This window comes from Podarcis vaucheri (genome assembly GCF_965113315.1).
Source record: "Podarcis vaucheri genome assembly, chromosome: 7".
NCBI classification, from domain to species: Eukaryota; Metazoa; Chordata; class Lepidosauria; order Squamata; family Lacertidae; genus Podarcis; species Podarcis vaucheri.
The window spans coordinates 91,831,917-91,843,912 of NC_138765.1; the positions used below are offsets into that span (position 1 = coordinate 91,831,917).

Sequence of the window (11,996 nt, forward strand, 5' to 3'; positions counted from 1 at the left end):
AAGCAGAGGCTTGACAACCATATGTCAGGAGTGCTCTGATGGTGTTTCCTGCTTGGCAGGGGGTTGGACTCGATGGCCCTTGTGGTCTCTTCCAATTCTATGATTCTAAGCTCTTTGCTCCCCACAACGAATTTTGGTCCAAAGACTAGACTGCAAAGATGCAAAGCATGAGTCATAACTGTGGCAGATTTAATTTAATTTTAAACAGAACAAATGAAAACTCATCAAACAAGAACCCCCAGTTTGGGTTCCTTTCTGTAAGTGCTGTGTCTTGAAGAGCTGTTCCTCCCTCTGCACCAAAGGAGGCTCTGAAAGACAAATTGTCCGCAGGTGTGGAAGTGCATCTGCGTCTTTGCTGATTGATTCCAGTCCTATGCTCTTGATTTTCCATCCTGCATCTTGAAGGCAGCATGCAGAATAGGATAAGGATTAAACTGGAATGAAATGAAAACAGGAGGTAAAGGATAGCAATAAAATAGCATCATAAAATGTATAATCTTAAACCAGTTGTTTCCAAATTGGGCACTACTGCCTCGGGGGGGGGGCATAGTATTACCCGGGTAAGTGCATGAGCTACTATTTATCTTATTTGTTTTATTTCATGAAACTTATACACCACTTGCTTGTAAAAACAAACAAACAAACAAACAAACAAACAAACAAACAAACAAACCTCAAAGCAGTTTATAAAAAGGAAAAAATGATAAAACCAAAAATTTACAATACTTTAAAGCATACAAAAATTTAAAATACGAAAACAGATTAAAATTCACATTGGCATTTATAAGCATCTGGGTAGCATCTTGCCTAAACAAGAATGTTTTTAGCACGTGCTGAACACAATAACAGTAACAATTAATTGCACATTTATTCAAAATCCAATTAAAACCGTTTAGCTTAGCCAGTTCCACAAAATTTGTGCATTTGATCCAGCAATACTAGCCTTTCAAAGTTATTTACATCTCCAGCGCCCCCTGCTGCCCCCTTGCCTCTTAGTGCCCCCCCGAATCCCACAGCCCCACAGAGGGCGGCATCGCGAACTTCGGGAACCACTGAAAAGGTAAAAGGTAAAATCGAGCCCTGGAGAAAACCTAACCTGCTATCCGGTTGTGTGCAGTTCCAAAATCCCCACATAGGTAGGAATCAGTGTTTCCTCCCAGGCCCACATGGGGCTCTGCACCACTGGGTTTGCCCACACCACTTCCATCCCATTTTCCATCTTGATGCAGTTGTTGGGTCTCTGGGGCCTGGGACTGGCTGGCGAGCACTTTTCTAGCGGTGCTGGCACTGAAGAGGGCCCAGAAGGACTATGAGCTGCTGGATCTTTCAGCTTGTGGAAGCAGAAAGGAAAACAGATCAGTAGTGAGACAGCTTGGATGACCACATACATACGAAAAATTGCAAAGAAAGGGGTGCTTGGGAAAGAGCCGGCATGATTTCATGGGCAGAGCATTAACTGGCTTTTTGTAGGGATTAAGTGAGGAGGGGGAGAACCATCTCTGTCACTTTGAACTCAGGTGGGATATTAAAGTATTAAATAGATGAATAATAAACACAGTGAATGTAATGTATTCGCTGTACAATTCCAGGTATGGCTAAAGTTTGCTATTGCCTCATAAGTGCTTTAGTGCAAATTCAATTATTTATTTCAAGGAAAAATTAATGATGGGGGGGGAGATACCTTCCCTACCCACTTATTTAGGCAAAAGGTAGTGTGATGTATACCCTCCACCAGCCCAAATCAATCACCCCACATTGGGGAAAGTCAGTTGCAATTCTGCTTGTAGCTTTCCAGGGAAGGACAGTGTTGCAGTGACCTGCTTGGAAGCAGCTGCAGTTCAAGTGTCACAGGTGTCCCAGTGAGCAGGGTCCAAGCTCCACAGGTGCAATCCAGGGGATGCCCTGGAACCCGCACAGCACAGGGTTTTGCAACAAACTCAGGAGGTTCTTCAGCAGACTGCACCGTGTGGCAGGGTTCTTTGTTGCTTTACCTGGCCCAAGGAAACCTACCCACCCCACACAGATACATTAAAACCAAGGGGGGAAAGAAACGTTTTTAAAACACCTCACCCATTTCTAAAAGGCCACAGATAGTTAAAGGCCAAAGGCCTGGGTTACAGAGAAAAGTTTTCGCTTGGCACCTAAAGATATAAAATGATGGCGCCAGGGGAGTCTCCCTGGGGAGAGCGTTCCACAAATGGGGAGTCACCGCAGAAAAGGCTTGTTCTCGTGTTGCCACCCTCCAGACCCTCAAAGAAGGGCCTCAAATGAGGATCACAGGAAGTTCGGCAGGGGTGGGGGGGTTGCAAAGTTAGTTTTGCTCCTACCTCACACCCTCCAGTTTCTTCCAAAACTGAGCGCAACAGGCGAATGTATTCAGCAGTGGCTTTAAGCATGTCAACTTTGCTGGGCTTCCGGTCCTTCGGAATCAGTGGCACGATAGCTTTGAGCTTGGAAAAGCAACTGTTCAAGTTCTTTATCTGTGTGTGGGGTTGTTGTTTTTTTAAAGCAAGCAATTAAAGCCGAGAGATTAGTGTCTCCTGAGCCCTTCAAGCCGGAGAAACTTTTCCTTCCTTTGCACTCATCCTCCTCCCTCCCATCACCTGTCCTTCCAGATGTGCATTTTCACTAACCTGTTCATGAAACCAAATTATGACTCATTTTCTTCACTTTGGCTGCCTGCTAATTGGAGATGATATTGGGGTGGCTAACCTGTGGCTCTCCAGATGCTGGACTGACTTCCATCAGCACCAACCCAACTTGGCCAACCGTCAGGGGTGATGAGAGATGGAGCCTCAGAAGCATCTGGAGGCCCACAATAGACACCCCTGTTTACTTTCAAGATTTGGCCTGAGGGCAGAGGGACAGAGATTCAAACTCCAGTTTTCCCATATGCTTAATAATCCTGTTGCTGTTGTTGTAATGGCTGCAGCTTTGGGGATGTCAAACAACACTTAAGACAGCAGAGTTTTTAAGGGAGAGGAAAGTGGTTTGGGAGAGGTTTCACTTCACATTACTGTACTATGGTTATTATTAGGAATAACTTTCTGATGGTAAGAGCTGTTCGAGAGTGGAAGGTGGTGCCTCCATTTGATGTTTTTAAATAGAGGTCGGATGGCCACCTGTCTAGGATTATTTAGCTGTGATTCCTGCATTGCAGGGGGTTGGAATAGATGACCCTTGGAATCCCCTCCAACTCTACAGTTCTATTATTCTAATTACCTGCTATTCACTCTAAGGCCCCAGAACAGTTACAACAATTAAAACACAGTTTAAAACAACTTTTTGCACGCATGCACGCGCACCTCCCCCCCCATTTTTGTCTTTAATTAAATAGATTTTGCCTTTGTTTTTGTCTTTAATTTTTGACACAACACAAATACCTGCCAGAGACAGAAGTGGAATGAGTATGACATTATGAGCCTCTTCCAGCCTCCCTTCAACTAACTATTGCCATTTGCCTTCTGCCAAAGTCTGATGCAACCAGGTTGCCGAACTAACCTCCTCAAAGTTTACCCAAGCTATCTAGAGTAAACAGTTAGCAATGGCTGATTTCCTGATAAGAATGCTCTCTAACAGCATAAAAGCTTTTTTATTGCTGTGTCCTGACAGCTTTCCTGGAGGAATTGGCAGGAGGAAACAGTACTTCCCCCAGAAGACAAAATATTCCAGGAAGCGTTGGCTAGTGGCAACTGAGGAATGGCCATCTGGGTAGAAAAAAAGAACATCTCTTTCTCTACCAAGCCCCAAGGAATCAACTTGTAAAATGCAATGACCACTCCATACAGCTTGCAAGGCTTCAATGACCATCTATCTGGGGTACGGCAAATGTTGGCATTTACCGGTAGTTCTTAATCTTTGGGGAGGCTAGTGGGGAAAGTCAGAAAATTTGGGCACTTCCCCCATTTCCTGGCACATTTTGAGCCCAATGGCATCCTCATTTCCACAATTTAACACCGAAGAATGGCTTTTACCATGTACTCAGAGTAAATATTGAAAATCTGTCCCCAGGATCCAGTAATTCCTGAAATTCACCTGCACATCTCCAAAAGCCCATCAGTAAATGACCTGTTTTCGCACTCATTTACTTGTCAACGTTGGCATTTGCTTATACCAGCACATTCACATCCAACTCTGACTCAGCCTTTGACCACCTCGGAGGATAAAGTGTGTTTCACATTGTTACCCCACCAATTGCTTGAACAAAACTAAAGAAAAGACCAGAGAGCAGGAAGTATTTTGCAATCATTAGCAGATTTCCTTATGCTCGTCATGACCCGGATTTACTTAGCATAATGTTCTGGAACAGCCTTTTCCCAACTGGCTGCTTTCCTGGTGTCTGGGAATACAACTCCCATGAGCCCCAGCCAGAACTGACATGTTTCCATCAGCCGCAGCTTCGTATGACCAGGCTGGCTGGTGCTGATAGAAGCTGTAGTCCAAGACGACTGGAAGGCCAGAATGGGGAAGGCTGTCAGCTGGCAGGTGTTTCCCTTCAGAGTCAACCCCCACCCACTTCCCCAGGCTCCTCCTTCCACCAGTTCATCCAGCCCCTGTAAAACTGGCAGATGTTTTCATTTATGAGAGCCATCTTCAAATATCTGAGGGGCAAGCTTGTTTCCTCCTCCAGAGAGTAGGACTGAACCAATGAATTCAAATGGCAAGGAAGGAGATTCCGGAAAAACGTTGGGAAGAACTTTCTGAGAGGAAGAGGCTCTTTGACAGTGGAATGGACCTCCTTGGAAGGTCGGTGGACTCTCCTTCATTGGTGGTTTTTAAGCAGAGGTTGGATGGCCACCTGTCATGGATGCTTTAGGTGAGATTCCTGCAGGTGGTGCAATGGGTTAACCAGAAGGTTGGTGGTTTGAGCCCACCTGGGGACAGCTTTGGGCAGGATTCTTGCATTGCAGGAGCCTGGACTAGATGGCACAACTCTACTATCCTATTATTCTGTAACTAGGAGGTCAGAAACTCTTGTGGCTTCATACAGTGGACATCTCCTTGGAATTAAATTCTATTGTGTGTTCAACAGGGCTCACTCTCAAACCTCAGTCTCTGTGTCTGCTTACCCTCTCTCTCTCTTTAGCGTTCGCTGCTTGCCTCCTTCCCAGGACCTGATCCTGGTTCACTGTGGGAAGGTAGACACCAGAGGACTTCTTCTTCATTCGGGTGATGGGGGCCTTGACAGGCATGGGTCCAAAGTGTTCATTCATCATCTCACCCAGGATCACAGCGGAAGGTGCCGGGGCAAGCTGAGGCAGCTGCTGGGTTTCTTGCTTCGCCATCCTCACTCCCTGGATATGACAAAGCAGAGCTGATGAGCATCAGGAGCAGCCTGGTCATGGCAAGAGAGTCACCAGCTGCAGGTAAAACCCACCTTGCCACATTTCAGGGAGGGGGGACCAGCTAGAGATGGAGGAGAAAGTTGCAGCACTTAATGTTTAAATCCACACTTTAAAAAAGAGGACCAAAACACAGCTAACTTTTGGAATTTGCACTTTTCCACATTTTGCAATGCAGTTCTCCAGCAAAAAAACATTTATGAAAACACACAAATTAGGGGAAAGTCTGCATACAAATATATTTGTCAGAACAAACCAAATGTGAATGTATTAGGAGGAATTGTTTTTTTTAAAAAAAAAATGTGCATTAGTTTGTATGCAAAGCTGCATCCAAACATGTGCTGTTTAGGACAAATTTGCACTGAAATGCTGATGAAGTTTCAGGGGGCTATTTTTCTGGGGGGGGGAGGAATAACTCTGAAATTGCAGAAATATGGAGAACCAAATTTAAGAATGGAAAAATTAGACTCTGACAGAACCAAACTTGACCCTTCCATCCCTAGCGACCAGCTATATTGTTTATATATGTTCATTTATTGCATTTACATTCCATGTTTTTCTCCAAGGGGCTCAAGGTGGCTTATACATGTTTCACCCCCTTCTCCTTTAATCCTCACAACAGTGACTGGCCCAAAGTCACCCAGTGAGCTGCACCATGGCTTACCGAGGATTTGAATCTTGGTCCCCCAGGCCCTAGCCCTACACGCTAACCAATACAGCACACTGGCTCTTTATTATAAATTCTTAAATGCAGCTTTCCCTTATTGTCAACTTGTCAGATAAGGCTGCTTTATTCACTCCAACATTTTTAATTTCATCATTGAGGCATCTAGCCAATGTATTTGTTAGCTGCACGAAATGATTGGCCTTATCTCTTCTCTCAGTTAATTAAAATGAACTTAGCTCAACTAAAGCTATTAAAAAAAACACCTTAGCTCTGTTTTTGCTAATGAGTTCAACAAGTGTTTAAATCCAAACCAGTTCAAACCAACAAGTGCAGAGTAATAAAGATAAATCATCCATGTTTACATGTGTAGGTGTCCCACACCCACACCTCTGCTGTGTATTCTTTTTCTGCTCTGAAGAAGACAGACAGAAGAGGAAGAAGAAAGCCTATGAACATTCAGAATGGAGGGGAAAAGGCTGGGCAGCGGCGGCAGAGGTTCTTCTCTCCCCCCCCCCCCATTGTGCTGGCTGTGGTTGGTGAGGGTTGCAGCAGGCACAGGAAAGCAGAGCTTGGCCCATTGCAATTAGGCTCCAGGGATGATGAGTGTTAGGAGAGGTATTCAGCTAGTCCATGGGTAGGCAAACTAAGGCCCAGGGGCCGGATCCGGCCCAATCGCCTTCTAAATCCTGCCTGTGGACGGTCCGGGAATCAGCGTGTTTTTACATGAGTAGAATGTGTCCTTTTATTTAAAATGCATCTCATTGCTGACCCCTGAGTCTGACCAGCCCCAGAGGCTGGTCTGACCAGATGGATCTCCTGGTGTCTTCCAGGATAAGAGTCTGGGGCCTCATCCAGACTTCCTTTTGCGCTGTGCTGTCCAGGCTTTAAAGCCTCATGTCCAAGCAGTCTTGCTGTTGTTGCGGCAGCGCTTTCCACAGGAAAATCTGAATTTCACCGCCTAATTTGAGTTAATGGCAACCCACGGAAAACCTGATTGCTGTTTGCTCTGATTCAGCAGCAAAACACAGGTTTAAGTGGGCAAAGTGCAGGGACAACCCCCCCCCCCGAATGCTCAAACGTGGAGCTTTAAAGGCTGGACCTGCGCCTAGAAAGGTGGCACCAAAGGAAGTCTGGACGAGCTCTGATTTGGCTACAGGGTCCTTTCAGTGGTCCTGCTTCTGCAGTGAATGGCAAGCTCCAGAAGGTGTCACTAGCAGACTGCTGCTCAACCCTCCAGTATTTATACAGTGCAGAGGTTTCCAAGTTTTTGGTTACAGATTGGTAGCCGTGTTGGTCTGCCATAGTCAAAATAAGAAAATTCCTTCCAGTAGCACCTTAAAGACCAACTAAGTTAGTTCTTGGTATGAGCTTTCGTGTGCATGCACACTTCTTCAGATACACTGAAACAGAAGTTGCCAGACCCTTCTCACCCCTTGCCTTTTCCTGTAAGACCTATTACAGTTGTTAAGAGTCGTCAACAGGCTCATCTCAGCTATCTGCCAATCTCCCATTCCCACCACCCTTCTGAGTAATACCCCTCCCCACCTTCTCACTATATAGAAGGATCTGGCAACTTCTGTTTCAGTGTATCTGAAGAAGTGTGCATGCACACGAAAGCTCATACCAAGAACTAACTTAGTTGGTCTTTAAGGTGCTACTGGAAGGAATTTTCTTATCAAGTTTTTGGGTCCACGGCTCCCTTAACCAACTACCTTCTTTCTGCAGCTCCCCTGTGGGGCTCAGGAGCCCAGTTATGTCACCCCATGCCTGCCGAGCTGGCAGCATCTCACCCTTTTTCGAACACCTTCCCTTGTGGAGTGTTCCCTCCGCCTCCTCTCCTTGAGAGAGGCAGTCGCTGCTGCCGCCCCTTGGCCTCTTAGCAGCTCCCCACGCCCCACTCCCACCCCCATCCAAAAGAGAGGTGCCTCCTCACACTGCCCCACAGGGGCCTGGGAAGCACCCCCTGGCCAGCCCCAGAGGCAGCATTCGCCTGGGGAGCTTGTAGCCAGGGCTGCTGCAACAAACAGTTTTGCAAGCCTTTGGGAGGCAGAGATGCGGGAGGGAATCAGAGGAGCGAGGGAAGGAAAGAGGGACAGAAACCAGTGTTGCCTGCAGCACCCCTGGCCACCATTCAAGGCACCCCACGGTGCCACAGCACACTGGTTGAAAACTTACTGATATATTGAGCTCAAACAGGGCATTAACTAATCCCTTCCAAACATATAGGGAGGAAACTGCCCATTGAGGTTTCATCGGCAGGGCTGCACTCCCATGTTTGGAATCTGGTGTGTGTGTGTCCATCCTGGAACAATTGATGTCAGGAGTTCTCAAACCTCTGGGGGCCCCGGCCCCGTTGGTTCCATAGACTCACCCCCAGTGCACCATACTCTATAAAAAGCATTATTAAGAACAGTGGTTTTCCTGACCCACTAAGGAAGATACTAGCATAGTAACATTCAAAGGAGTAACAATTAATTGCACATTTATTCAAAATCCAATTAAAAGTGTTTAGTTTAATTAATTCAAGAAAAGTGATGAACTTGACCCAATGATACCACCTTTCCAAAATCTGGTAGTCATTTACACCTCCAGCACCCCCACGCCGCCCCCTTGCCTCTTAGCATCACCCCCCCCGGTAATCCTCCCCAGGGGGCAGCACCATCCACTTTGGGAACCACTGACCTATGTTATTGGCAGCACAGATTGCCCATGTGCAACCAATTCCTTTTACTGCCAGCTGTGACTCCTGGACAGAGGTAGCCTGGCACCAGTCATGCATACTCTGGCTAGACTGCTGTAATGTGGGGTACATGGGGCTGCTCTTTAAGATGGTTCAGAAACTGAACTTTAGGCCAAAGGACACCTGCAAGGGTGTCAAGTTGGGGCCGGGCATTATGAGTCTACGGCACTAACACTATGCCAACTGCATCAGATCCCAGTTCATTTCTGGGCTCTATGCAAAGTGTACATTTTGACCTTTAAAGCTCTGGACCACTTTCCCACATAAGAAGATCTTCAACAGACCTCATTGTGCAGGGTGTCCAAACTTCATGAGGTGTGGTCTTAGAACTATGTTTTGGGGTGTGAGGAATCCAAATCTGCTATAATTTTTGTGATTGGGCAACATTTAGCTTGGTAAGTCTATGTTTGATGAAGAAGCACATCAACTGCTTTCAGAAAACCAAAGAATTATAATTATAATTTTACATTCTGAAAATGTCAGGTAATACTAAATAATAATAATAAATAATAAAATTAATATAGAATATAGCTGCAGGTAATTTGCAATCATTTTTAATCATTTCTATGTAATTTTACTCATTTACTAAGCAAAACTAAATTATATTAATTTAATCAAAATATCTTTTGAGCTCTCAAGTTATGTTCCAACTTTTTAGCACCCCTCATTCTGGGAATTTGAAAGTCAAAAAATTCAACATGCCCTAGCCATGACAAGTGTCAATAGTGCTGCTTGGGCCACACAGAATTGGCACACTGGTGTTACCTGCATGACTTCTACCACAGAATGAGGCTTCTCAGTGGTGGCCCCCCCAGCTTCACCTGATAAAGACTTTCCCACCAGATGCTTGTGGGAAACCAGCAGGCAGGATCTGAATGCAAGACTACCCTCCCCTCCTGTGGTTTCCACTGGTGTTCAGAAGCATTTCTGTCAGCAGCAGGAACTGTGGAGGCACAGCATAGACATCATGGCTGTCAGCCATCAATAGCCCTCCATGACTAATCTTCTTTTAAAGCCATCTAGATTGGTGGCCATCACTGTCTCTTGTGGGTGCCTGTTCCATAGTTTAACCGTGCACTGAGTGAAGGAAGACTTCCTTTTATCTGTCCTGCATCTTCCAACCATCAGCATCACTAGATGTCCATGAGTTCCACCATAAGGAAGGAAGGAAGGAAGGAAGGAAGGAAGGAAGGAAGGAAGGAAAACTACTACTTGGGTGTCCCGTCAGTGCCAAAGACTTTCTCAGTTTCCCAGATTTTTACATCCAGCCTGCTTCTCTCTGCTGGTTTCTTCTTGTACAGATACCTTCCCTACCCCAGAAAAGTCCCAGGTATACGATACAGTTAAAACAGTTAAACAAAATTCCACACTCTAGCCCCCAAAGCAGTAATTCCATACTACACATTACAGGGAGAACACCAAAATACAATTCTTCAGTTTTCGAAAGGTGCAGTTTGAGCAGCCAATGGAAGCTGTAAAGAAAAAGTACCCCCCACCCCTCTGGAAAGGGAGTCCTACTGGGAAGGCACTCTTAAAAACCACACACACCCCTCCAAGAGTTGCAGGAAGGTCTTCTCTATCAATCTTAATCTTTGGCTGGCCTGTGGTGTTGCTCCATTTTAAATATTTTTCATTACAATTGCACATTCTTGCAAGAGCTTAACAAAGGGTACAGAATACATAAACACATAGATGGGGCCAGTCTCTCTCTAAATCCTAACTACCAGGGCTAAACAATATAACACCTCCTTTCTCTGCTGCTGAAAAAGGGGCTGCCCCTGAGTCTCAGCCTGCAGAGTGGGCAGGGTACAAATAATAAAATACTATTATTATTATTATTATTATTATTATTATTATTATTATTATTACATACTTCAAGAGAAGTCGACAAGTACTTTACCACCACTGCTAGGCATTAGGAAACCCTGAAGTGGACCCTGTACTTACAGACTTGAAGAGACCAGCAGGCCCCTTGGCTCCCTCTTTTCCTCAGCCCAGTCCAGTATATCTCAGGTGATTGCCTGCTTGCCCTAATGAAGGCTTCCAAATCACTGAAAACCTGTGTTGGGAATAACCACACCTGAGGCTTTCTCTGTTAAAGGACCAGGAGACTTCTAGCTTTGCCCCCACCGGCTTTGCCCCCTCTTGTTGCTTCTGTTGCTGGGGCGCAATATAGCCTTTGCTGCGACCCACAGATGTGAGCTGAGCTAGAATGCACTGAACTGCCTCAACATCAGCTGCAACTTCTGTCAGCCCCAGATGTTGTAGCCCAACATCTGGGGGGGGCACTAGGTGGGCAAAGTCTGACCTGTCCCTCTGAGGAGGCGATGGCAGCTGGGAGGGTTGGCTGGCTGAATGTCAGCCTGCTGCACCCCCTCTAAGCCCTTTGCCAGGGACAGTGGGAGAGCGCCCCAGCATGCTGTTTCAGTGGCCGGGAAAGCAAGCCGCCTAGAGATCCTCCCTGAGAAAGAGCGGCAGAAGAGGCGCCTCCCCACATCGTGGCCCTAGCCAGGTTTCTGCCTGCTGCTGCTGCTGCTGCAGCTGCATTTTGAGCAGATTACACCTTAGGGGGCAGCAGCGCATTGCCCAATGCTAGGAGTGTGCTTAACTGTTGCAAGGGCTTATATAACTGCCTTTGTTTCAGCCGGAGTAGGACATCTCTGGGCAAACGCGCCTCTCCGATTCTCTCAGCTCATCGCATCTCTCGGGCATGCCGACCTGCGCGCGCCTCTTCCCCCGGGGGGGGGCGGGGGGGTGCGCAGCGGATGCTGACGGGGTCCTTTCTGCGCTGCGCATGGTCCTGCAGGGGGATTTGTGCCCCACCCCGCACAAAAGCCTCGTCGCTTCTAAGCCTATAAGGACGAGAAACCTGCTCTGAGACAATTGGACTGTGGACAGGGCAATAGTGCCTGGCCAGGCCTGCCAGCTGACTCGGAGGAAGCCTGTCCTGCGCCTTTAAGAGAGGGTCAAGCTCCAAAAAACAGCAGGCGAACATTTTCCCAGCAGGGAGAGAAATATTAGCTCAGCTCAGGTGTGCAGTTCACACAGTTACAATCATGGGGAGTGGGAAAGTGGGGCGCCTGCGGCTTCGCCCAAACCCCGCTGGGGCAGCCTGGACAGCCCAGCTTTATCCCCACGTTGGAGGGAGCACTTTTTTATTTACTTCTCTTATCTCCGCAGAGCCTTGAAGCTCACGGGATGGGGCCAGGCCCCGTCTCTCAGCTGAACCTACCTCGCAGGCTCGTTG

At 46.8% G+C, this 11,996-nt stretch overlaps 1 long non-coding RNA gene across 1 annotated transcript; it reads right to left on the bottom strand.

Moving 5' to 3' along the window:
- Positions 1 to 359: 359 nt before the first annotated feature.
- LOC309536596 lies at positions 360 to 5,207 on the bottom strand. Its single transcript, XR_014221660.1, has 3 exons — positions 5,070 to 5,207; positions 1,097 to 1,330; positions 360 to 434 (listed from the first exon to the last, which is right to left on the bottom strand). It is a non-coding gene; the product is annotated as an uncharacterized lncRNA (long non-coding RNA).
- Positions 5,208 to 11,996: the final 6,789 nt, after the last annotated feature.